Raw genomic sequence first — 4,442 nt, 5'->3', positions numbered from 1 at the left:
AGTTTTGGTATGATGTGTCCTCATTTTCATTGAATTCTAAAAAGTCTTTAATTTCTTTCTTTATTTCTTCCTTGACCAAGTCATCATTGAGTAGAGAGTTGTTCAGTTTCCATGTGCACGTGGGTTTTCCATTGGTTTTTTTCATTATTAAAGACCAGTCTTAGTCCATGGTGATCTGATAAGATGCAAGGGATTATGTCAACCTTTTTGTATCTGTAGAGGCCTGTTTTGTGACCGATTATATGGTCTATTTTGGAGAAGGTACCATGAGGTGCTGAGAAAAAGGTATATTCTTTTGTTTTAGGATGAAATGTTCTATAGATGTCTGTTAAGTCCATTTGGTTCATAACTTCTGTTAATGTCAAAGTGTCTCGGTTTAGTTTCTGTTTCCATGATCTGTCCATTGCTGAGAGTGGGGTGTTGAAATCCCCCACTATTATTGTGTGAGATGTAATGTGTGTTTTGAGCTTTAGTAAAGTTTCTTTTATGTTTGTAGGTGCCCTTGCATATGGAGCATAGATGTTCAGAATTGAGAGTTCACCTTGGTAGATTTTTTCCTTCGATGAGTATGAAGTTCCTTATCTTTTTTGATTAATTTTGGATGAAAGTTGATTTTATTTGACATTAGAATGACTACTCCAGCTTGTTTCTTGGGACCATTGGCTTGGAAAATTGTTTTCTACCCTTTTATTCTGAAGTAGTGTCTGTCTTTGTCACTGAGGTACGTTTCTTGTATGCAGCAAGATTCTGGTCTTGTTTGTGTATCCAGTCTGATAGTCTGCATCTTTTTATTGGGGAATTGAGACCATTGATGTTAAGAAATATTAAGGAAAAATGATTGTGTCTTCCTGTTATTTTTGTTTTTAGAGGTAGAATTATGTTTGTATAGTTATCTTCTTTTGGGGTTGTTAGAAGATTTCTTCCTTGCTTTTTCTAGGTTGTAATTTCCCTCCTTGTGTTGGCGTTTTCCATCAATTATCCTTTGAAGTGCTGGGTTTGTGAGAAGATACTGTGCAAATTTGGTTTTGTCATGGAATATCTAGGTTTCACCATCTATAGTGATTGAGAGTTTTGCTGGGTATAGTAATCTGGGCTGGCAATTGTGTTCTCTTAGGGTCTGTATGATGTCAGTCCAGGCTCTTCTGGCTTTTATAGTCTCTGGTGAGAAGTCTGGTATAATTCTTATTGGTCTGCCTTTGTATGTTACTTGACCTTTTCCCCTTACTGCTTTTAGTATTTTTTCTTTGTTTTGTGCATCTGATGTTTTGATTATTATGTGACAGGAGGTATTTCTTTTCTGGTCTAGTCTATTTGGTGTTCTGTAGGCTTCTTGCATGTTCATGGGGATCTTGTTCTTTAGGTTAGGGAAGTTTTCTTCAATAATTTTGTTGAAGATATTTACTGGCCCTTTAAGTTGGGAATCTTCATTCTCATCTGTACCTATTATCCTTAGGTTTGGTCTTCTCATTGTGTCCTGATTTCCTGGATGTTTTGAGTTAGCAGTTTTTTGCATTTTCCATTTTCTTTGACAACTGTGTCAATATTTTCCAACGTATCTTCTGCATTTGAATTTCTCTCTTCTATCTCTTGTATTCGGTTGGTGATGCTTGTGTCTACGACTCCTGATTTCTTTCTTAGGTTTTCTATCTCCATGGTTGTCTCCCTTTGAGCTTTCTTTATTGTTTCTATTTCCATTTTCAGATCCTGAATGTTTTTGTTTAATTCCTTCTTTGTGTTTTCTTGCATTTCTTTAAGGGATTTCTGTGATTCCTCTTTAAGGGCTTCTACCTGTTTACTTGTACTCTCCTGTATTTCTTTAAGGGAGTTACTTATGTCCTTCTTATAATCCTCTATCATCATCATGAGAAGTGATTTTAATTCTGAATCCTGCTTTTCCGGTGTTATGGGGTATCCAGGGCTTGCTATATTGGGAGAACTGGGTACTGATGATGCCAAGAAACTTTGGTTTCTGTTGCTTATGTTCTTGAGCTTGCCTTTTGCCATCTGGTTAACTGTAGTGTTACCTGCCCTCACTGTGTCAGACTGGAGTCTGTATTTCCAGTTATCTTGCTTGTGGTAGAGCTCCTCAGGGTCCAGATGTCTCTGTGGTGTTATGATCCTAGTATCCTGGGTGGAAGAACTCCTGGAACTCAGGCTACCTCTTGGATCTAGAAATCTTTCTGCTCTGGGTGCAGTGGTTCCTCTAGGATGGCACAGGATAAGATGTCTCACAAGTGCAAACCACTTTGGTGTCTGCTGCTCTGAGTGCAGTGGCTCCTCTAGGATGGCTCAGGATTCAGTATCTCCACAGGAGCAGACCAACTCTGTGTCTGCCCCAGCCCAAGGGACCAGGCAGGGGCGGAAGGGAAGTGGAATTCTGGAGGGACAGGGTTTGGGTAGCTGGTGTGTCTTGACTGTTCCTGGCTCCCAGCTGTATCTGTGGGGGTTAGGGAGTGAGATGTAGTTCTTACTGGCTCTTCTGAGTGCAGTGGCTCCCCTAGGATGGCTCAGGATTCAGTATCTCCACAGGAGCAGACCAACTCTGGGTCTGCCCCAGCCCAAAGGGACAAATTTTCAATATATTTGAGGGTATATATTTTCATTTCTATCTTAAATAATATGTCGTACATATGCTCTTTAACTGTCTGTGACCAATTATGAGACATCTATTAATTTTCTATCTATCTATCTATCTATCTATCTATCTATCTATCTATCTATGTTAGAAGAGACTTGTGTATACCTAGAAAGATATTAAGACAATTAGTTGTTGCATTAAAAATATATTTTATATCAACTATGAGCAAAGCTTCAGAAGTTGTGGACAAGGTAGCAAATATATAAGATGGAAGTCTAGAGGTCTAATATAAGGACTATAGGCAATACAAATGTTGCAAGCCTGCCCTGAGAGGTATCAGGTGTGGCTGCTGCTGTGTCACTTGTGCAGCACTAGATGGCAGAGAGGAGAGAGGCTTTGTTTGCTAAGAGAAGAAAGTAAGTTGTTGAGAAATTGAAGAGAAAGAAAAACAGAAGGATGTGGGCACAGTGAAGAGAGGCACAACTGGAGACTTGAGGACAGTGAGAAACAGCCTGATGTGAGGAGCCAGTGATGCCACCTGGGACCATGGTAGGGTCCTGGCCTGTGCTGCTATGGGAGGGCCAGGTCTGGGTCCATGGCCCTATAGCAGCAGGAGTTTGTTATCACCAAAGGCCATGTGGACAACCCTGGTCTGGGCTGCTACCTAGGGACATGTTGATGTCTTAGGGATGCGCAGAACTGGGCTCACTCCTCAAATGGTCACTATAGGAGAGCTGACCCCACCCCTAGCCAGCTGCAGTTTCTGGTGAGCCATACAAACATGGGAAACCTGGCTCTATCAGTTGTCTCTATGAGGTGGTGTGGACAAAGGAGAGATACCCTCCTCCATCCTTTCCCATGCCTCACTACCTGTGGCAAGTGGGAGACCTGGCCCTGGGGTCATGAGAGCTGGAGAGCTATCCCTACCCCTCACCTGCTGCAGCACTCAGAAAAGCAGGCCCTGTACCTCATCAGGGCAGCACAGCAGAGCAGGCCCTAAATGTATGCAGGCCCTGAGGATTATAGATGATCTGGTCCCAAGCATGTAGATAGAGCCAGCAAGCTGACCAGCTCAGATACTTCCCAGGTCCCAGGCTTTGAGAAGGCTTACTCTAACATTTACTCTATTGATGAACTGCTGAACTGCATTAAGGGGCCAGCCCTACATATCTCAAATTATGGGATCTCCATGACACAGGCCAACAACAGGATATCTGAGAGTAATCCCAATGAAGTTCCTGTATTTATAGTACAGCAGAAGCCAGAGGCCTTGAAGCACACCACTGACTCACTACAATGAGCATTTACAAGCAAAGATGTATGGACAAAAGGGTATAGTGTGGGACACACTGTGACACACTACAGCTTCCACAATGAGATTTTTTTTTCTCTGTTGTGGGGAAAAGTTGCAAGGGTAGAGGGTGGGTAGGAGGGAAGGGAGAGATGAGTGGGATTGGGGTGCATGATGGGAAATAAAGCTCCACATTAGTTTTGAAATGTTTGATTTTGGAGACTGGGAATGTAGCTCACTGGGTGGAGTAGTTGACTATCATACATTGTCCGGTACTGCCTTCGCACGGGTCTTGGGCAGGGTCGTGGAGCAGTGGACCCGGGCGCGCTGCTCAGTAGTGCTGGGCAGCTGCGCAGGCGCGAACAAGAACAGGCGGGGACGTCCTGGGTGCCGGCTCCGAGGCCGACCCGGGACCATGGCTAGCTAGAGTGTAGAGAACACAGGGCAGGCAAAAAGGCTTCTCTCCCTCCCCCGCCCCACGAAGACAGGAGCTGGCACGAGTCTTGACTTACACAAGGAGTCTGGATTTCAAGAGACACGTGGAGATTTAAGATGTGTTAATTTATTGACATG

The 4,442-nt window shown here is 43.2% G+C and overlaps 1 non-coding gene across 1 annotated transcript; it reads left to right on the top strand.

Annotated features, from left to right (window-relative positions):
• The first annotated feature begins 2,898 nt into the window (after positions 1 to 2,898).
• Positions 2,899 to 3,031, top strand: LOC114630065. Its single transcript, XR_003712764.1, has one exon. It is a non-coding gene; the product is annotated as a small nucleolar RNA SNORA17 (small nucleolar RNA).
• The last annotated feature ends 1,411 nt before the right edge of the window (positions 3,032 to 4,442 follow it).

Source organism: Grammomys surdaster, unplaced genomic scaffold, assembly GCF_004785775.1.
Source record: "Grammomys surdaster isolate TR1022 unplaced genomic scaffold, NIH_TR_1.0 325, whole genome shotgun sequence".
In the NCBI taxonomy this organism is placed as follows: domain Eukaryota; kingdom Metazoa; phylum Chordata; class Mammalia; order Rodentia; family Muridae; genus Grammomys; species Grammomys surdaster.
The sequence above is the reverse complement of the archived record's forward strand: the minus strand, read 5'-3'. Positions and strand labels throughout refer to the sequence as shown.